The sequence below is a fragment of the Protopterus annectens genome, chromosome 3.part0, assembly GCF_019279795.1.
Source record: "Protopterus annectens isolate FY-2018-M chromosome 3.part0, PAN1.0, whole genome shotgun sequence".
Lineage (NCBI taxonomy): Eukaryota > Metazoa > Chordata > Ceratodontiformes > Protopteridae > Protopterus > Protopterus annectens.
The window spans coordinates 366,193,922-366,217,846 of NC_056731.1; positions in this window are offsets into that span (position 1 = coordinate 366,193,922).

The following is a 23,925-nucleotide window of genomic DNA, read 5'->3' on the forward strand; positions in this document are numbered from 1 at the left end:
ACGGAGACATGGCATGAAAAAAAAAAAAAAAAAAAAAAAAAAAAAAAAAAAAAAAAAAGAATGGGGGCCCCCTGGCCCCCCTGCCACTTGGCGCCCTGAGGCAATTGCCTCACTTCGCCTCGCGTAGTTACGCCACTGTGTTTTCCCCATTTGCATGTAGTTAAGTGACAGCAAATGTGAGCCACTTTTTCACTGATACAATTATGAGCATTCTACTGGTTTATTTACCTCCACTTAAACACATAAAATGGAGAGGCACAGCAGTTACCATGGATAGTACTGATTGTAAGAAGCGCACCTGCTGATTAGCTAATTCTGTGTAAATGCATTGTGAGATTTCTTTTTGAGCCCAGATGATACAGGTTTCGAATCCAAGTGAATATAATAGTTTTAAATATTTATTTATAGTGCATTTAAATAATTCTTTATTGCACTTTCAATGTGTGTTACCTTAGCACAGTGTGTTTAAGCAGCATTGCTTGGAAGTAACTGCACCATTGAAGAGCCATTCACTAAACAAAGGGAAAACTATATAGGAATGTGCAGGAGGGAGGTAGGGAAGAACCATAGCTATCCACTTCAACAGTGTAAAATGAAAATATGTACAGAATATTAGCTGAATTTGGACTGTCACCTCAACAAAGAGGGGTGACAACAATGCGATCATGTTGTATAGCCAAATGGACCAAATCAAGTGTGTAGATAAGACACCTGTGCGAAGTGGAGAGGTATGTACGGGACAATATTTTTTGTGGGACAGTGGGACAGGTGGCCTTTTTTTTTTTACTTCAGTAAGACAGTAATGTTGGGTAAGAGGCATAGGTATTTCTGGGTCAGATAAGTAGGGCAGGTGAGGAAGCAGATGCAAATAAACAAGATAAGACATAGGGAGGGTGAGGGACCCAAAAGGTTGCCGGACACCATGATTGGGGTTAGGAATGGGACAATGGATGCCCATGCCCATCAAACAGAATCTAGTCCTCACCTGCAGGACTGTCATCACTGGCCCCTTACCCTGCTGGCTGTTGGAATGCTTGATGTCTTCTCCTATGGAACATAATAGAGAGCATCCTGTCCATTCAGTATAGGTCTGCACCAATGGTGTTGTGCATATCCCTAAACACCAAGCCTAACAACTCCTGGTGGGTGATAAAATCTCTTTCACCAGTACTCCCAAAGGGAACCGCAGCATCAGCTGCCAGCGTAGTGCTACCTGATGTGGAGGGCCCATGTAGTGCATGGGAAGAGGATGCAGTACTGCCAGGTTGGGTCCCAGATGTGCTGGGCTTCAGTGCAGGAGTCAGTGGAGCAGGGGCAGGCTGGGAGATAAGGTTTGGCCTACCTCCCCATACTTTAAAGCAATTTATGATTTGTAGGAGATGGATGACATGGAAACATTTGTCAACACATAGAAAAATAAAAAAGAGAGAGAAGGGTTGGGGTAAGAGAAAAAAGAGATAATTAGTACCATCATATGTGACAAACAATGCATTATCACAATAATAAAGTATTTATCTCTTCTTTTACATTTATGTATAATTCTTAACAACTACAAATTATAAGTAATGATTGCTCAAAGTAATCCTTGCAATGTGCATATATTCCACATATGCCTGGTCAATTTATACAGATTAATTTAACAGCAGGGCATTTATGCCACTTATTTTGAAATTAAATTATGTAGTATGTTTAAAGGATTGTACTATATATTTGTTACTTGTGGTATCTGGAACCATATAGTCTAACTATAGTATTAGACTTGACTCCTACAGTTGGCTTGTGTTCCAGACTTAAGCAAGCATGCTTGCTATTACAGTTAGGTTATGCATGCTTAATTTGCTATTACTGTATAGAAGAACAATACTTTAGCTATAAAAATGCTTATGTTGTGCTGCATATCTACCCCTTTCCTCCCTCAGTCTCTCTAGATGCTCAGCATGGCCCTCCCTGTTGACCATACTCTCTTGGTTGACTGTGGAGTAAAAAGAAGAGAACAAGAGAAGAGGATTAAGCATAACAATCTTCCATAGATGCAGCTGCCTACATAGTTTTAATTTTCTTTTTCATTTATACTTACACGATTGTTGTATATCAGTAGTCCAAACCTCCTCCAGCCACTGGTTGAGTGTATCCTGCTTGCACCTTTTGAGATCATTATAGTGATGCCTATACTGTTCTCCTGTGCTTAGAATACCAGTCACAGTAGAGGCAGCCTTGACTAGACTATTCCATGCCTCAGACTTGCACTGGGAGACAGCATAGTCCCCCTGCAAGAGCCTTTGGCTGTGGAACTTTACAAAGAATCCAATGAAGATTCTGGACTCCTCAATATCCCACCTCTGCACCCTAAACTGGGCACCTTCTCTTCTACCACCAGATATGTCTGACCAGGGAAAGCAGCAAAAGTTGAGTGATTTTCCACCAATGCATGTTATTGCGTTTACTACTAGTGTGCAAATCTAAACAATAATGTCAAACAAGTTTGAGTGATATAAAGTAGAGAGCAATAGTGCCAAACAAAGAGGAAAGCAGTTCATGAACTAAGAAGCATAATGTGGCAATTAGCATTAGTTTTTTGGTTTGGATACTGTTGTACCTTTCATTTGATTTAACTTTGCAGACATGTATTGGGGGTATAAATTGCCTAAACTGATACATTTCTAGTGTGGCTTTACACACTGATAAAATTAATTTGTACAATGTGAGATTCAAACCCATACATTAGAAACAAAGTATATTCTTCCACATAGGTGATTTTTCATCCTAGCTGCATAAGAAGTGCCTGTTAAACATGTTCATTAATTGTGTGTGTGTGGGGTGTGTGTGTGTGTGTGTGTGTGTGTGTGTGTGTGTGTGTGTATATATGTATGTATATATATATATATATATATATATATATATATATATATCAAACCAAAATGCTAGTGCAAATCTTCTGGAAGGAAGAGTAAAAAATGTACTAATAAAAAACAACAAACTGCTACCAACAACTGGACACAAATCAATTTAATAGACAAATGTTAAGTGCTTTCAACCAAAAAGGTCTTCATCAGAAGAAAGTATCAGCACGATAATACCAATTTAAATACTCTCAATTAAAATCACATGACACAACTCTCACCCTCTGATGCATTTGCCCTTATTTGCTATTTTAGTTCTGACAATATAACTAAAATGGCAAATAATGGCAAATGCATCAGAGGGTCCCGGAATTAATAATGCAGTGTCCATTAGTTCTGTTTTAAGACTTAAGGCACAATTCTTTCTATAAAAGGAAAATATAGGACTGTTGTTTTCTATGAACATGTAGCAAATACTGTTGAGAAAGATTATGTAAGTTTTTTATGGATTATGCATTGTAATGTTTATATATCTTCATATACCTGAACAACTGTTTTAAGATTTTTATCCTATTTTAACATAGTTTTGGGGATGGTTGCTTTAAGGAACTGTTTCCCTAATTTATCAATTGTGTTTTACTAATTGTTGCAAGGTATAATTGTTTTGACATGTATAAGGGATGTTGGGTAAAATAAGCTTCATTCTGATGAAGTTTCCATTAGAGAGACGAAAGCACTCATAATAAACTTCTTGTGTGGATCTGTACCTTGGTTTCTTCATTTTGTGGAGTATCAGTTTGTGTGGCGTTTTGTTCCAACCAAATAAACTACATATTTGGAAGCACAAGTAAAACAAGTCAGGTTCTCTATAGGTTCTATCCACCCCACAATATGTGAAATATGGACTAGCAGAAATATACCTGCACATGGCACACCCCATACATTTAAAGGTACCTCTTTTACTGGTCAGTATTGTGTTTTGTCTCACTTCCATTAATTATTTGATATTGCATGTTTTTTTATTTATAAATAAAAGTTTGTCTCCAACAACATTCTTAACCTCCTTATTAGCTGACAAAATTCACATCCATGTGTGTATGAGTATCATTGAGGTCTAAAGGCCATCCAATGCCGTGGAAGACAATTATAATCACTGAAACATAATATTCTGTATAACCTCTGTTACAAGTATAATTCATATGAGCTCCACTGCTATACCTACTTATTGTTAATTAGAATTATGTTTGAACTTTTTTTTGTTTTTTAAAATTGAGTAGACAAACATTAATAAAATTGGAAGTGTGCTAGATTAAAACCCAGGCTCACCTGTAATGCAGCCCTACACTTACACCTGCTGCCACAGGATCAGTTAAGAAACAGCTGTATACTTTCATATTCATTATTAAGTATGTGTGTTAACCGCGGCACAACGCTGCTTAGTGTGTTTGCACAGTGGTAAACCATAAATGATACAATGTATCCATTTTGAAATTGTCTACTGTCTGCTTCCTGTCTGCAAGAGTTCTAGACCTGCAGGTGTTGAGGAAGGTTGCTAACTGCCGTGCAAAGTGACTCAGCAGGTTTGTGTGATGGAAAGCAAAAGCTGCAACCATGTATCCTTTTTGAAATCAAGAATGTCTGCATCCCATCTGCAGGTGTTCTGTCCGCTTCATGTGTGGGCCATTAGTCCAGGTTTGCGAGAAGGTAAATGAAGTGCAAACATGACAAGCAAAACTCACCTTTTTTATCTTTGTGAGCAGTGTTTAAAAGGTTTCATTCTTAAAAGACAAATGTGGGACTTGAACCATGATCTCATTATATACTGTGTTGATCACCGTGTTTAGCAGATGTGCTGTACACACACATATTCACATGTGTACTTTATGTAGTCTTTATCATAGAAGTACATTACGTGACATTTGTTGTATTTATTGGTTTCCCATGTTTGCGCTAAACCCCACACCATGCAAATAGTGATATTAAAAAATTAAATAAATGACATAAAATAATTGTTAGTACACATTACAGATTTTTTATACAAGTCTGGATTTTAACTGTCACACCAATAAATCTACAAAACACAATAAGGGTATCTTATCCCTTGTTGCCACAGAAACAGCTTTTCAGCAGAAATGCAAAGCGTTGTGCATACAAGCAAGTCCCATTTCATCCAATATTAACAAGACATATAACACCTGTACACTCTCTGTTGTTTGTACATGTGTTAATTACATATTTAGTGCAATTACTGACCACACAACCATTTTTGGGTATTGTTTGCAGCAATGCAGCTCTGTCTTATCTTTGTATTGTGCTCATTCTTCTTTTATCTGAGCAGCGTTCTCAGACATGCAGTCTGTAAGACATTTTGTTTCACTGCCCTTAAAATGTATGAGAATATTAATTGACAATAATAAATAGTTTTCAAAAAAGGCAGGGGAGTTTGGATATTAGTGAACAGAAACTGAGAAATATGCACTGCTTACTCAAATTTAAAACCTTGATATAATTACTTCTACACTTTGTAAGTATAGCCTGGCTGACACACGCCACAGGTAAGGGAGTCTGACTTGTTCTGTATTCCTTCTCCCTCCCACTAACCATTCACAGTTGCATTCCATTAGCAACAAACCCTGAGGTAGTGCCTACACTATGTTTACATCTGCTACACAAACCCAAACATTTGGGATTCAGCAATTCTAATGAGTTCACAACTCATTTGCATCTTCACTGTGCTCAGAGGCATGAGTCTACACCTTAACAGGAAATTGAAGGTGAGTGGACCTGTGCATCTGTAGAACACAGAGAATTGACATTCCTTTAGATTTAACTGCACAGAAGGCTTCTCATGTTGCTTACGTATGCTTGTATTTTTAGGTACCTGCTGGATTTGTTCACATGTTATGAAGAGCACTGTTATATGCATTAGGAGATTAAACTGTTATCTGCATGCACTTATACTTCACTCTTGGCACGGGCATTTTTGCCATGCATTGACTTTCACACATAAACAGCCTTATTAACTGTCATACGTGTTATTGTTAAAACCAGTTAACCTTACAGTCTTTTCTATCTTATTTCCATTGCAATGTAAAGTACTGTATTGTCGATGACAAAGGGGTGCAATGTTTCTAAGATGGCCCATAGACACCATTAGGAGAGTGTTGGGCACAGTGAGAGGTACCTAGCAATCATATACAATTTATTTTTGAGTTGTACATGTGTACACATTTTGTGAAAATTGTGTAGGAGGCATTCATAACAGGTGAATTATGTGTTATTCTTTGGATTCTACAAACTATCATTTTCCTGTTTTTTTGGGTGTGAGAAAGCCAAGTACTATTGGTGTGTTTCAACATCACCAGTTGAGTTTCAAGAGTTTTGCTCTTGCTACTGTGTAGTCATCCTGGTATTTCCATGTGTGTACAGGCACAACTGTATAGCATTCAGGAACTGATATAGAATCCTGGATGATGATGCTTGTAATATCCCCAGCATATGCTCTGTTGGCCTTTGACAGGTTCCTGTAGCTAAAACTCTACATGCTACACATACCTTAGACTCCACAGGTATTGGTTCCCCTTAGTTTGCTACTTCACTCAGTTGTGGGTGGCAGAGGGTGCAGAGTTCCTGTAGTATGTCTCCATCCACCCTGTAGCACTCTACAATTTCCATATCATGCAGACTGCAGTAAGTTAACAGAGGTCTAAATACCCTTTTCCTTTTTGGCCAATGTCTATTTGCAGAAGCAGCAGCATAGACTTATGCCTGTAGCACATACATATAAATAGCAACAACTGCAGCCCCTAACTGTGTTTCTGTGTAGAGTACCTTCCATGACTATATTCCAATAGGTTTTGGAATTTGCAGAGAAAACATACACTGAATCTATATTGCTTTATAACTTGTTGAATAGCTCCTCCATCTTGAATTGGTTGATTAGCATATAATTCAGCTGCTTTTGCTGTAATTAGTATGCCATGATGTTCACCATGTTTGAGCGGCTCTACACACGAAGTAGAGCTGCTTACTGAATGCAAAACAGTGTACACATTGCGCCATGATGCAAACACGGTTTTAGCAGACTGTGTAGGCTTTATTGAATCTGCATCGGTCTTTAAATTTTAGAGTGTTTAAAAATAAAATAATAAGCAACTACAGCTTAAATAATTATACCAAATTTACATAATAAGAAAACACTGGTTAAGAATAGATACAAGTTATATGACAATGATTTAATAGTTACAAAAAATTTAGCCAGTTTATAGAGAAATTAAAGGTAAGTTAGTATAATACAAACAGGAATTGCAAGACGAAGTGAGAGAAACACAGGCTTATGGTATATTTAGAGAGAATGCAAGGGGAAAGAAACTGATAGAAGTAAGGAAGTGAGTGAAGAAGTGAGAATAAGGAGATGTAAGGACTGAAATGTTGTACAGAAGATTATATTTGATGTATAATGTTTGCAACTGAAAATATGTTAATATGGTTTGTTTGCAGTTATATAAATGTATCATTGTCTGTCTTATAAGTGATGATTCACTAAAACTAACATCATAGCCAGCTTTAGGCACCTATAACACCCATGGCTGCAGCCCTCCAGTCATCCTTGAATGTTTGAGGACCCCACAAAAGCTGTTGCTGGTTGGGGAAAAATGAGGAGAAAAAAAATTATTCATTTTTCAATTACATTCTTTATCTGAAACAGGGTTGTAATATAACCCTGTTAGGATAAAGCTGATGATTAGTGAATGAACATGACCAAGGTTGAGTGCTAGAGGTCAGCAGCCCAAGATGACCAATTTCAGTGCTTGCCTTGGATTTTAAGTACAACTGACCCTTCCAGTCTACGGGGATGTTTTTTCTGTTTTATGGAGTTTGATAAATACTGACAAAACACCTGACACTATAACTCTCAACTTCTTTGCTCAAGAAGTCTGGGCAAAGCCAAAATTAATAGCAGAATAAAGGCCCAACATCAGGAACATTTTTAATATTACTCTAATTCACTAAAAAAGTGAATAAAATAACACATTTTCCATCAACATGTATTTTTTGGTTAATAAGATGTATGAAACTCTGATGTTTGGGTTTATTGACTGTGATCAGAAACACAAAACGAGAAACTAAGGAAAAAAATAAAAAATGCATGGCACTATTATTAGATCTTCAAAAACATCATTGGAAAGATAAAACCAAAATAATCTATTTCACTAAACACATATTATTCCACAAAAAAAAAATTTATTATTCCACAAAAGACATATAAGCACTTTCGTTTTATAGACTATAAAACTTCCTCAGATACAAAAATACCTGCGTATTCCACATTTAAATAGGCATAGTAAAAAGGCATATGACTCCATCTACAAACATCATGTGATCCCATTCATAAAAAAATCATATGACCTGCACCAAAATTCTAACATACAATCCCAATTTAATAATTACAGCAAAAATACACCCTTATCTAAACCTTACTGTACTTTCATTAAATGCTATATATGCTGTTATAACCTAAAAAAAAAAACCTAAAACGGCATCCCCTAATAAAAAATACATAAGATGATGAATTTTAGAATCTACTTAACACTACCTTAAAAAGACCAAACTAAAAGGCTTTTCCAATCAAAAATATGTTTTTGTAAACTGCTTTGATTTTATCTAATAGGATAAATGAGCATGTATATGAGAGAAAAAAAGAAAAACTACAAACGCTCTGTTTAGACATATTGAACAGTGTAGGGACCATCAGTTCAAGTTTGTAATACTGGAAAAGGGTGAAAACAGTCCACAAGGTGGCCCTTGGTCTACAATCCAGGAGAAACGAGAGTTGGTTTGGCAACTGAAACTTAATTCAAATAAATGGCCAGACTTGAATGACAATGTAACTATCGCCCCTCTTTTAAAGTTAAAGTTTTAAAGTTAAAATCTTTGGTTAGTTACTACGCCTATTTAAATGTGGAGTACGTGGGTATTTTTGTATCTGAGGAAGTTTTATAGTGTATAAAATGAAAGCGCTTATACGTCTTTTGTGGAATAATACATACATGTTTTTGTGGAATGTTACGTGTTTAGTGGAATAAATTTATTTTGGTTTTATTTTTTGAGTGGTGATTTTGAAGCTCTAATAATGGAGCCATGCATTTTTTATTGTTTTATTGACTGTAATCTTAAATGATTTTTAAATGATTTACCAGCAAATCAAGCTTTTTACAAAGCACAGAGCAAAATTATGAGGCAACATCAAGGACATTCTGTGAAGTCAATGTCAGTGACAGGTAGACATTACTTTTCAGTGAGGTAAATAAAAGTGACTTAATCCTGCTATTGCTTAACAACCACTAAACAACATTCACTGATCTGGTATAGCAGTACTATTGTTGCACAATGTATTGCTATTTGCTGAAATAAATGCAAAACTAGCATTGTTATGTATATGTTTGTGTGTGTGTGTGTGTGTGTGTGTGTGTGTGTGTGTTGCAGTGCTATAATATCAAGCTGGGTATAATTTCTTTCTCTTTCTAGCACAAACATAATCAGCATTGCCATTACACTTATCCACATATGTGTGTGTGTGTGTGTGTGTGTGTGTGGGGGAAGGACAAAGTTACAGTGTATTTAAGAGTAACAAGCTGGCCATATTTGCTTTCACTTGCCTTCACAAATATAGACCTTACACATGCTAGGTGGCTTAGCAAGAAGAAGATGTGTTTGAAAGCAATTGTTCATTGCCGCTGTGGTACAATGTATAACACTGCCATTTCACAATGTTTTGTTCTGGTTTAGTTCTTGGCTATGTGTTTTTTTTTCTATGTGGAGTCTACAAATCCTCCCTATCTGTGTGTGCATTTATCCTTGTGCTCTGGTTAACACCAGCACCTCAGAAACATGCAGCAGGTGAAATGGAATTCACCCCTTTTCCCTGAAGATGAACATGATGTGTATGAGTGTGTGTGTGTGTGTGTGTGTGTGTGTGTGTGTGTGTGTGTGTGTGTGTGAGAGAGAGAGAGAGACCAAAAAATATCCCTGTTTTTTACCTGTGCAAACACACAATAGGGATGGGAACATATATATTTTTTCTGAGTAGCAGTAAGAAATGCAGTTAACAAGTAATTATATCTCAAAAGTCAAGCATAAAATACATCACAGAACATTCAGACATTTAGAACCCCCACACCCCAAAATGTATAAATACATTTTGACATGACCTTAATGGTGGCCTCTCCCTTCAGCCAAACCCATTCTAAGATCAGTCCTGCTCCGATGTGTGTACAGAAGGTTGTTGTAGGTTGCATGGGAGGCAGAAGATTATGTGGTCATTACTTATCTAAGTTTAAACACAATCAAACCTTAGAGGTGTGCACGGAAGGTCATTCTAGCTTGTGCTGGGAGCAGTGTGGCCAACCTTAGAGGTGTGCACAGAAGGTCATTCTAGCTTGTGCTGGGAGCAGTGTGGCCAACCTTAGAGGTGTGCACAGAAGGTTGTTATAGCTTGTTTTGGGGCTGAGGACACTGTTGTCAACCTTAGAGATGTGCACAGAAGGTCTTTATAGCTTGTGTTTGGACTGGAGACAATGTGGCCATTGTTTCATTTACTTTTCTCACAAACCTCAGAGGTGTACAAAGAAGGCTACTATAGCTAGTGTAGAGGCAGTGTACAGTCAAGGAGCAACAAAGTTGAATACATTATAGTAATGTAACCGTTATTGTTTTTATTTTCCTTGCAATCATACATCAGGCACGTATACAAATGGCTGCCATTGTGCAGTAGTGGGGAGGAGTAAGGAGGCATGATATGCATATGTATGGCAATAGTTACTTAAAATACATGACTGTGGCCATTTGAACCACTATTTTCATCTTTGTCTGACATCAGAGGGATGCACAGAAAGTGACTGTCATTTATTTTTTGGAGGCAGGAGGTAGGGAGGCAGACAGGATTTCTGTGTCCTCACACCAATTGCCTTGTTAGTTTATTGTGTGCTATGTTTTGTCAGTTTTGAACATTAAGCTTTAGGAACAATGTAGGTCTTCCTTGAAAAAAAATAAGATTGGAATTCTTTTCTTACTCATTAGTTTTGTTCACACCCCTATTGTATTAAAAGGTTGAGAAAATTATGTAAACTGCATCCCAGAACATCTATAACCATAGGGCTTCTGGGAATCCTGGCTTAACCAAGTTATTTCATCTATCCATCCACAACCGAAATTTGCTATAATAAGATCTCTAAATTTGCAACTAAATCCAAAACCTCTACTCACCACTGCCTTACCCTACAATCACTCATCTGGCTAGAACTCTCTAACCACCTAGACTATCTTCAACTAACCACTGCTCACAAATTAATATTCTACCCAGATAAATGCCCAGCCTTAACAAACATCCTTCCCCCATACATCCCAAACAGATCTCTGAGATCTGAACACCAAAATTTAATCTGGCATCTATCCATCCACAACCGAAATTTGCTATAATAAGATCTCTAAATCTGCAACTAAATCCAAAACCTCTACTCACCACTGCCTTACCCTACAATCACTCATCTGCCTCCCTACCTCCTGCCTCCAAAAAATAAAAGACAGTCACTGGCTATGCATCCCTCTAATGTCAGACTAAGATGAAAATAGTGGTTCGGTTGTGGATGGATAGATGCCACAGCCTTCGTTCACTGAACCAGATGAGTGATTGTAGGGTAAGGCAGTGGTGAGTAGAGGTTTTGGATTTAGTTGCAAATTTAGAGATCTTATTATAGCAAATTTCGGTTGTGGATGTATAGATGCCACAGCCTTCGTTCACTGAACTGGCTAGAACTCCCTAATCACCTAGACTATCTACAACTAACCACCGCTCACAAACTAATATTCTCCCCTAATAAATGCCCAGCCTTAAAGGACATCCTTCCTCCATACATCCCTAACAGATCACTGAGATCCGAAAACCAAAACCTAATCTCCATTAGTAAACCGAAACAACCAGCTGGCCAGCTTTTATTCTCCTTCTCACTAGGTAAAAAATGGAACTCTCTGCCTACTTCACTTAGGACTATACCCAACACTGAATCCTTCAAAACTCAACTTTTTCTTCACCTATCCTCCAAATGGAAATGCTCCTGCTTTCACCCTACTTAAATTCCATAGCGACCCCTAACTAAGCACTCCTACTCCTACTCCACTATACTCTCATACTTATTCTAATTTCTCAAAATAACTACAACTAACAGACTTTAAGTGACTGTAAGCATATAAATATTGAAAAATAAATAAATAAATAAATAAATAATCTGCCATCAAGTTCTCTGCAACTCTCAAATGTATTAACTCTACTTGTTTTTACAAACTATATTGTATGTATTTTTTCTTTGTAATCTTTATTTGCATTCTGTAACCTATATTGTATTATACTGTTCTTGGAGCTTTATTCTGTAACCTATATTGTATTATACTGTTCTTGGAGCTTTTCTCCCCGGGCCTCCACTGAAAATGGGCACTTCATGGCCCAGTGGACTTCCCCAGTAATCAAACTGAAATAAATAAATAAATGAATCTCTATCCACAAACCCAAACATCCTGCTGGCCAGCTTCTACTCTCTTTCTCTCTAGGTAAGAAATGGAACTCTCTCCCTCCTTCACATAGGACCATACCAAACTCAGAAACCTTCAAGACCCAACTTTTCTCATACCTGTCTTCCAAACGGAAATTTTCCTGCTTACACCCTACCTAAATTCAAGTGAATTTCCCCAATGAGCTCTCCATACTCCTTGCTCCACTCTACCCTCGAACTATTACTTCTATTCTCCTAAAATAGACTTAAGCTGACAGTCACTGATTAAGCAATTTCTCTCACTTGACTCCAAGTATGTAAATATTGTAAATATCACAGTATTTCTATTGTCTGCACAGCAAGTTTTTTTACCTTATTTAACTAAAACATCTGCATGGTAACTGCCCCCCCTTCTAATGTAAAAACACAAGAAACCTCAGATCTTTATATTACAGAGAGTTGAGCATGCTGCGCTGAATGGAAATACCAGTAAACTGTGTTCTCTATTATCTGTTAACTGTGTTTCATGATGTACACTTTATGCATTTTGCATTTCCTGACTGTATGAATTTTATACATGTATTTTACTTTTAACATTATGTAACCATTATTGCATTGTACTGCTTATGGAGCTTTTCTCCCCAGGCCTCCACTGAAAATGGGCACGTTCTGGCCCAGTGGACTTCCCCGGTAATCAAACTGAAAATAAATAAATAAAACAACCCCTCTTTCCCATTTTTGCACATGGGGTTGGGGTGTCACTTCAACGGTGACAGTCATCTACAGCCAAGGTTTATACTACTGGGTGGCTAGCCCTACAGTGTCTTCCACACCACACCACACAACACACACACACACACATACACTCATGCCTATGGCCAATTTAGAGGGTCCAGTCCACCTACTGCATGTCTTTGGAATGTGGAAGGAAACCAGGGTACCCGGAGAAAACCCCCACAAACACAGGGAGGACACGCAGACTCCACCTAGAAAGCACCCCAGCTAAGAACCAAACCAGTGGAACCTCTTGCTGTGAAATGACACTCTCTGCTGTGCCACTGTGCTGCTCAATCAGTTATTTCCTAAACAGTTATTACTGTGCTGTCTTGGTCAAGTAAGGTGTGTTGAAAGGATGAAGAAAGTTGAACAGCAACACTGAATGTCTTTCCTTAATCATAATTTCTGCTCAAGCCATTAAAGGATGAAGGGGTTGTGTAAAAAAAAAACAAAACTTTTAAAATGTACTTCAGGGTATATAGAAAGTCATGGCTTCTTGAAAAAGCTGACGAATAAGACAAAATGTGAGAAAAGAAAAAAAATAATGTGCATGGGATGGGGAGCCTGAGATAGGAGGAAGATGTAGCGGAGCACTGGAGTGTTTGTCAGTGTGTGTGTGGGGGGGGCAGTAAGCAGTGCCTAGGGTAACATTTCATTAAGCCCAGCAATGTACATAGAGTTGTCATAATGTATCATTGTTGCAGCTAAATGCCAGTGACTGTGAATGTCCCTCTGTGAAAGGTGCCAACACAGTGTGTTACAGGCATGTCGGAATGTAACAGAATTGAAACTACAGTTCAGTCTGTGAGTACTACTCTTAAAACTCAGCAGCATGAATTAAAATGTTGCTTAGGAGGGATGGCAGTGACAGGGTGATACTTAGACTCAATTGTCCAGGGGGCCCCAACTTAACATTTGCTGGGAACCCCAAAATGGTAACAGAGTTCCTGCCTTTAAAAGAAGGGTCTTTACATCATGAGAATAACAAAACTGGATTGCATGGTATAAACATCTGGAAGTAGTCTGATATTGGTTGTCCCTTTTTCCTACCTTCACAGGAAATGAAAAGCAGATTGGACAATCAAAAGTCCTTTGTCCTGTCAATGTAGTATCTGAGTTGTCTGTGGACATCTAAATTATGCATTCGCTCCCCAGTTTTTTTCTTTTTTTTTTTTTTGGATAAGGAAAGAAAACAGGGAGGTGAATAGACTGGTTTAAGGTGAAATCTGATACTACCTTTGGCATGAAGGGTTATTTCTTAATATCCTATCTTTATAAAAGTAAGATAAGACTGAATTAAAATAAGAGCTTGCAACTCATAAACTCTCCTAGCCAGTCAAACTAGCAAGTAATGCTGTTTTCCATGTTAATAACTTTAAACTAGCCTGATGAGCTGGTTCAAAAGGAAAACAGTAAGCGTTTCTAGTAGAAAACTAAGATCTGAAGGAAGAGCCACCTATGTATTAGGTAGACAAGTGTGACATACCCTTTACAGAACTTATTTTATCTACCAAAGGGGGAAAGGGGATCCAAAGCCAGACAGCTACAAATAGTCAAAAGATGAATCTTAATAGAGGAATAGAAAAGGCCAGATTTGAGCAATTAATGCACAGAAATTGAAGTACAATTGTGTAAGTAAACTTAGCATAACAGCGTGTGTTCTAATGCATCATTGTTGCAGTAGCCTAAGCTATTCAGGTTATATTCTGCCAAGGATATGACCAAACAACCAGCTTATCAAAGCTAAAGGGCACCTTCTATGTGCTGTAATTGCTAGGTGCTTGAGCAGAGCTCCATATAAAAACAGAGCATCAAAGGCTTCAGAGCTTTCTTGCCCTAAGAAAGGAGGCAATAGCCCAGAAAGAAAAATGCTAAGTAATGTGAAACGGAGAAACTATATCCAAAAGAAAATAAATACCCACACCCTTCTTCTTTCAGCTTTTCCCGGTTAGGGGTTGCCACAGCAAATCACCTTGTCTGCTCATGATTGGCAGTGGAGTTTTACAGTGTCAAGTTACCAGCCCAGTGCCCAACCTTCCACAGAAGGCACACACACGCATGCACTCACTCACACCTAGGGCCAATTTAGTGTACCCAATCCATCTACAGCATGTCTTTGGGATGTGGGAGGAAACTGGTGCACCTGGAGGAAACCCACACGACCACAGGGAGGACATACAGACTCCGGACAGAAGGCACCCCTGCAGAGATTCAAACCAGAGAACCTCTTGCTGTGAGGTGGCAATTCTAACCGCTGCACCACCATGGCTATCCTAAATACCCACACCCTACCAATACAAAAAAAATTACTAATGAAGGGGGTGGAGGGAGGAGACTGCTACTGAAACAGAGATCGATTAAAACATCTACTATTATGGTAAGTTTGCTTACACATAGGTTCATAGGTAGGTACTAGGCTATTGGCCCTAGGGCCTATATAATACTAGCCAAAAAGGTACCCTGGCTTTCGCCACCCAAGAAAATTATTTTCCTGTGCTCCTGTCGAGAAGAGCCACAGAAGTGATCCTGGGGTGAATTTCCTATCTCCCTTCCAATCATCAAGATTTTTCTTGAAGAGTGCTATTGAAGAGCTTTGTTTGATATAGATAGGTAGTTTGTTCCAGAGTATGGGAAGTCTCTGGGACAGGAATCTATCCCTCCATCATGTTCTGTTTATTGTGGTGACAAGGTTTAGGTCCCTAGAGCATGTAGCTCGGAGACATTTGGATTTTTTTAAATGGAGCATGTCCAACAGCTCTGGGTTTGACATAGCTTTGTATGTTAGGCAGAGATCGCCTCTGATTAGGCGATATGCGACGGGGTAAAGCTGGAGTTTTTTTAGACGGTCTGCATAGGGCATTTGTTTGAGGCTGGTAATCCTCTTTGTGAGGTATTTCTGCAGCCTTTCCAGTTGTTGTAGATGTCTTGTGAGGTACATACCAAAAGGGGCACTGTATTCTATAATGGGTCTAATGAGTGATGAATAGAGGGAAACAATGACCTCTTTTTTCCTGGATGAGAAACCTTTTGTGATGAGGTGTGCCACTTAGAAGGATTTCCTGACTACTGTAGCGATGTGATTATCAAAGGCGTGACTACTGTCCACCTGTGTCCCAAGGTCTCTTATCACACTTTTGGTGTTAAGTAGACTACAGCCTATGTGGTAGTTCATGGCTACAGAGTTTTTACCAAAATGGATGACAATGCACTTTTTGTCATTGAGCTTGAGGCCATGGCTTTGACACCAGTCATCCATTTCAGTGAGGCCCTTTTGTAGGATGTCCACATCGTTAGGAGTTTCAATTATGGCTCCCAGTTTGCAGTCATCTATGAACTTCATTAGCCAAAGACCTTCTGTGTTAGCCTGTACTTCAGAGAAGTAGATACCAAACAGGAGAGGACCCAGGACTGAACCCTGTGGTACTCCACTTGTCACTGGTCTGAAGTCGGATTTGGAGTCTTCTACTTTCACAGTGTGGGTTCTGTCAGTGAGCCAGTTGGTAACCCATCATGTGACATAGGGATTTATACCTAGTTTAGTGAGTTTATCTATAATTCCAGAGTGGGGGATGGTGTTGAAAGCCTTGGCGAGATCTAGATAGGCTGTCTGGACCACCTTACCCTCATCTACGGCTTTGGTGACTGCTTCAAAGAAGTCTATCAGGTTTAGGAGACATGATCTGCCTTTTACAAACCCTAACTGGGTGGGGTCCAGAGTTTGGAGATTACCAGTGTCATTGTTTATAAGTTCCATGATGATATGTTCCATAGCCTTGCAGACCAGGCTCATCAGGCTAATAGGGCGGTAGCTCCTGGGGTCCGTAGTGGCTCCCCCTTTGTGGAGTGGGATGAACGTCACTGTGCACCATTCAGTGGGCACAAAGCCTGAGGTAAGGCTATGATTGAACATGGTACTTAGGTGGGGTGCCAGTTCATTCTGTAGTTCATGTAGAACACAGCCTGGGATGTTGTCAGGTCCCATGGATGCTGTGTTCTTGTCTTTGGAGAGTGTGGTTTTTACCTGTGCAGCCGTGATTACAGGAACTTTGCATTCTTCCAGTATAGAGATCAGCCCCTTTAGGGGATGAGAGGGGGGTAAAGTTAGCACTGAACCTATCTGCCAGGATGTTGGCAATATCAGTTGGTTCTGTATATTTAGCACCACTGTGCTGTAACTCAGAGCAGATCTGAGTGTTGCCATTGAGATTCTTGACATAGCTATAGAATGCTTTGTGGATGTCTTTAGAATCAGTAGCAATTTTGTTTTTGTAACTAGCTATGCAGGATTTTATGAGGGATCCCAGCTTCTTACTGAGGCTGACCAGGGAGTTCCTCCAATCCTGGGATTTTACTCTTTTTTGCAACAGTTTCTTTCTTCTGTTGTAGAGTTTGTTTATGGCAGGAGACCACCAGATTGGCTTCCTTTTTTGGAGGATAGCATCTTGGTTCTGTTAGGGATTGCATGATCCATGCATGTAAGTGCTTATAAAGTGCATTTGTGTAGGATTCAGCAGTCATATCTCTATTGTCCGTCTGCATGGGTGTTGTGAAGTTTGCCATTTCTATCTTAAGAAGCGTGAAGTTGGCTTTGGAGAAATTTTTTACAGTGGTTTCCCTAATGGGGGGAGGGGGCAGGATGTGGATGTCTAGGGTGATTAGCTTGTGGTCGGATCTGACCACAAGCTACACAACTGGATTATGTTCAATATTAGATCACTGTTGCAGTAGGCCTAAACAATTTGGGTAAATTACCATAGCTTAGAAACCTAAAAGGGAGGGGGAAGTACAGCATGAATCCAGTAGTCCCTGAAGAAAGGTCCTAGCAAAGCCTATTCTGAACATAGGAAAGGAATCCAGTTTATAGTGCTTTGTAAAAGACCTGATTGGCCCTTGCTTGTGCATGAACCACATTACAATGATGGTGTCTGCATTTACCAGAAAAAATTACTGTAGAATAGCATGTGTGTGTGTGTGTGTGTATATATGTGTGTGTGTGTGTGTGTGTGTGTGTGTGTGTGTGTGCATATGTGCGTGTGTGCATGTTGTACCTTTAAGAAGTGTTTCAAGGACAGCATGTGTATATAAAAAGCAAGCACATGTTAGCTTTAGTGCCATTTTGAGAGTGCAGTCAGAGTGACCGTGTATGAATGTGATAGCTAGTCTGTTTATATGTTAACCTAAGTTAAAGTTATTAAGCCTCACTCCAGAGAGCGAGCATGTATGAATGTGATAGCTAGTATGTTTATAGGTTTACCTAAGTTAAAGTTATTAAACCTCAATTCTGATGTGTTTGTACATAGTAAAGCTGCTTGAAGAGAACCAACAAATGTTCGTCTGTTTTATCCTGACCAGATGAGTGACATGGTGTCAGAAATAGAATTCCAGAGGTTACTTTTCAAAGCTATGAGGTGCAGAGTTAACAGTGAAGGTAAACTAAGTGAACTGAGTACAGAAAAGGGCCAGAAATGAACTAAAGGTAATAAAAACTTGCACAAATGATTTATTTATTAAAAAAGATAAAATGGAGCATTACAAGGGCACAACATACATTATTAAGCAAACGAGAGGCACAAAAAAGTTTGTTAATTAAACAAAATATTTGAAATTAAGATATTTGTAAAACAATTATCAGAATAGCACATAAGGGGTTTAGAATTACTTCAGAATTGCAAAACGAGCATGTTTAAAGTAAAACAAGCATGTTTAGAGAAAAACAAGCACAAGGAAAGTATAATGGGCATGAAAAAAATTTAAATGAGCAAAACGAATGTAATAAAGGGCAAAAGGGCACATTAAGCATAGATAAAGCAAGGCGACTGCATGTTTTTTGGCAAAGTACTGTGTTTTCACATTACTGCTGTTTTGCATTGATTGGAGCTATTCAGGGTATAACTAGAGTTATTCAAAGTACCTCAAAGTGTGTAAAAGTACCTACAGTGTGTGCTTATTATTTATTACAAAGAGTTTGTGTGCAAAGTGCAATTATTCCATAAAGTACAGTCAAAATACAACCATTTGAAAAGTTTCTTGTGCTGGGTGTGTCTATTCGCAGAGTGTCGCCATTACAGAGTATTTCTTGCACTGTAAAGAGTTATTTAGCAAAGTACGGCTATTTTGGGAAAGCTTCAGTGTACTTAGTACTGTTTATTCACAAAGTACAGTTATTTCGAAATGTGTTTTATTCTCAGCTTCTTCTGCCCAGTTTATTTGCACAGTGCAGTTATTTTAAAATGTTCCTTACACTATGAGATGATTTCTTACAACACAGTAATTTTAAGAGTATTGCCCAGGAGACTTATTTTGCAAAATTCAGTTATTCAGAGGCTTGTTGTGCTATACAAGTACTGGCATAAAATGTTAGCATACGTATATGTGTGTGGGTTCATGCATATTTGCAAAAGCCTTCAGTGGTATGTGTTAATATGGCAGAGGTATTTCACAGACCAGGTCCACTTGTATTTGATCAGAATATTACAAAGAATTGAAGAATATATGAGCAAGAGTACGATATTTTTATACAAGCAGCTTATTCTGACAAAGATGCACGCACCAAGGCATTCATTTTAATAAACCTAGCTGGGTCAGAGGCCATTGAAAGACAGCATGCATTTGTGTATGCACCAGCAGTATATGAAGGAGAAGGGGAAAACCATCATATTGCTGTACAGGCTGAATCAAGGGAGAATATATACTACTAGGAAAGTAAAACAAGAAAACTATACCACCAAGACAACGAACAGTCCAACCTTTTATTACTTAATGCCTCGGCTATACAGCCTTCACAGAGTAAAATAACATAAAAAGCATCAAGATTATATACAACTAAGCTTTACAAAACACACCCACTGCAATGAATCAATTAAGTTAATTTAAATTACATATTTCCAGTCACATTCCTTGTTTAACCCTAAGGGTTCCAAAGTATTAAACTTTAAAATATATAATGTCTCCTTTTTACATAGTTTAACATCCAAATTCACTAATTCCCCCAAAAGTATCTCAACTTTTTCCAAAACACAACCAATAATGTGATTAGGGTTACAATTATGAAATTCAGAAAAATGACTACCAAGGGGGCTATCAATTCTAGCATTTTTTTATATCTCTTAGATGTTCTTGGAAACAAACTTTAAAACTTCTGCTCGTCTCACCAACGTAAAATTTATTACAGCTACATCTAAGAGCATATATAACCCCACATGTATTATAATTGAAATTATCCTTAACCAAGAATTGATGTCCATTAATATACTTAAAGCTATTGATCACATTTTTGCATATAGAGCATTTATTGCATGGTATAGTGCCTTTAAATATAGGCACCCCAACACTAATATTCATTATAGGTGGTTCAAATTGATTATGCACAACCATATCTCTAAGAGTTCTGGCCCTCATAAGAAATTTTTAACCTTTGTGGCAGCAATTTATTTAGCTCCTTGTCTCTAAGCAACATGGGCCAAAATTGACGAATTGTATTAACTATTTTATCAATAATAACATTATATGTAGTTACAAAGAAGATGTTACTCAAATTCTCTTCCTTGTTAAGTACATGTTCAGCAGGAATATTACAAAAATTGTCATCAAGCCAAGAATACATTCTACCCCTCATATTTTCATTTCTCACATTGGTTTGGACACTGGGCCACCTAAGATTCATAACCTTAACCTTAGCTTCTTTAACAATGTCTATCTTATAACCTCTATTTAGAAACATATTTTCTGTTTCCAAAATTTCTTGTATAAAGATTTCATCCCTATTGCATAGTCTATGTATACTTGAAAATCAAGGGAGAACCCTGAGTGTTTGAAATGCAAATTCAGGGAAATGTGCAACCCCCAGACAAATGTTACATTACAGAGGCATTTGTTTTACACAAGAGATCAAAAGCAAAGGGAAACTTTTGAAGCTTATCGTGAAGATAGGCGAAGGCTGCCAGTCTAGCCAGATATAATTTTGCAGATGATTCTGTTATTTGTAAATATTAATATAAGCCACAGGCTTGTTCTCTTAAATGGGGAAAAAAATGATGTTACATGTGGAACTGCAAAAATGTGACAACAGTGCACTCTGCTGTAACAAAGCTAATAAGTCAATTCTTTGATGTCAAAACGTGGAGCTGATATGTCTGGATGAAGGACGTCTGGCTATTGTCTTGAGGCCAGAGTTAATTGCTAGAATTTGCATGTATAAATTCTTTTATTGTTCTGGCTTCCTGACCAGCTGCAAGATCATGGGCTATTAACCTCTGAGAATCTGTTAGCCTGGGAACCAGAAAGAAATTATGTGATTTGAAATGAATCCGTGGTATTGTGTTATCAATTTAAGGAGAGAAAGAATAAGAGCATTAGAGCATTTGTCTTGAGAACATCCAACTCAGCACTGCCTGTTTCTATATGTAAGTAGGATTTTAGAACTGTGTTTCTCTTAGATATAGCTAGGAAATAGGAAGATTAGACTAGTTTGTTTTTCTGTGATGTCAGAACTTTTGCTACTGTATTATTTTAAATGTTTCTCTGTGATCTCTGAACTCTTGACTAGTACTGTGTAGTAAGAAGTATTGTTTTGTGTTTTTATTTATTATTAAATATTTTTAAACCTTTCAACTGTGGCTCTTTTGTGTATAGATAATTTAAGCTCTAAGAGTACATTGCATGTATATAGCGATACTGTACCGAGTCACTCCAAATAAGTCTTGACTGTTTGGTTGCACTTACCATTTGGATAATAATATTGCACAGTAATAATTGGATACCCTTCATAATGGCCTTTGAGTAGCTGATAAATATTAGATGGGCGGTGGCAGTGATTTCTACCGTATAGTCTGGGTAAAAGGGGCACAGCTGGAGAACCTGTGCTAGCCTTCCCCAGGAGTGTCTGTGTGGTTATATAAACTTTTATCTCAAAGTGTGTATGTGTCAGCTACTTGGGCAGGGACATGAAGCACTGGTTAGGCAGAGAGGGTGCTGGAGGTTTTAGCTTGTCCACTAGGCTGAGATCTAGACCCTATAGCTGTGCCAGTGGGGAGTCTTATTGGGGACCTGGAGAGAAAGGGAGCAACCAGCCCCAGACTGACTGTGATCTCTGTGTGCTCTTAAGGGAAATTGTACTTTACTGTGTGTGTATTTATTATCCTTTCCCTATATGGATGCCCCTCACTGGTCTTAGTGGTGAGGATTTAGGCTCATTGATTGCTGGGCCAGTGCACGGGTGTCACACTTATGTTACTGAACTGAGAAACAAAGCTAAAATGTGTAGGTTTGGTGGTTTAAAAGGACAGGCTTGTGTGGGGTATTAGTAGTGCTACAGTGAGAAAGATTTTGATTGTGACAGTGATTTAATGCTGAGCAAAGCTATTGAGATTTGTCAAATCCATGAAGTTACAGGAAGGCACACAAGAGAGCTTGCAAGTGATAAGAGCATGGTTTCAGCAGGCTCCAGAGCAAATGTAGACAACATGCAACACGTGGCTAGCAGAAGCAGTCCTAAGCACATGGCAGCTGTAACTCCTGTGAATGTGTCAGGTAAAACTCAGAGTTTTCCAGAAAGTTCTAAGAGTAGTTCAGTGAAAGGGCATGCTCAGTGTGGTACAAGGGTGAGTTAGCAAAATCCAAATCAAGCTTTATTGTTAAATGTCGCAATTGTGGTGCCAATCCTGAGTCTAAAAGAAAAAAAAGTGTTTAGCATTTGGTCAGCAATGCCACAAGTGTAAAAAATGGAACCATTTTCAAAAGTTTTGTAAATCAAGTAAACCTCATACAGTTGAAAAGAAGAGTCACTTAAAAAAGCAGGTTGATCATATAGAGAGCTGCAACCCTACTTCCTACGTAGATGATGTATCAGTAATTGGTGAAAAGACTGATGCAATAAATTTGCTGGCAAAGAATGAAGTGTTTTATACTGTCCACATCAATGGTAAATCCACTGAGCTCAAAGTAGACACTTTCAAAATGTAATGTTATGTCAGCAGACACATTTGCTAAAGTGACAGCGGGTGAGCAACTTAATGTTGCCAGTTGTGTGAAACTTGTTGCTTATGGAGGTGAAGAAATTCAAACAGAACGCTCAGTAGTGCTTTCATGTTATTTGGCAAGGAACTGCTATAGCTTACTATTCTATGTAGTCCGAAGACCTGTGCAGTCATTGTTGTGTCTCAGAGACAGTTTGAGAATGAATTTGCTTTCCTTCACCAAAGAAGTTCATCATATAAGCAAATGTCCTACTTCCAATTTTACTGATGCTATTTTTTCAGAGTATGCTGATGTTTTCAGTGACAAGTTAGACAAACGTCCAGTTGTGTATTCCATGAAGTTAGACCCAGAGGTCAGTCCAGTGGTCAGACCAACAAGAAAAGTTTCGATAACTATACAGGATAAAGTCAAAACTCGGGTGGATAAAATGGTGCAGCAAGGTGTAATTTGTCCAGTTACAAAACTAACTGAATGGGTGTCGTCCATGGTAGCATCCCACAAAAAGGCTCAGACTAAATCAGAATATGCATTGACCCAAGAGATTTGAACAAAGCATTAAAGAGACCTCATATTCCTACGTGTACAATCGTGGAAGTGGCAGCCCTAATACCGACTGCCACTTTTTCTGTCTAGGATGCAAAAAGTTCATTTTGACATGTGATGCTTCATCACAAATCTTCACTACTGACTTCTTTTAGTAACCCATTTGGAAGATATAGATTCCTTAGGATGCCATTTGGATTAAATTCTGCAAGTGAAGTCTTTCAGCATGCAATGGAGCACATTTT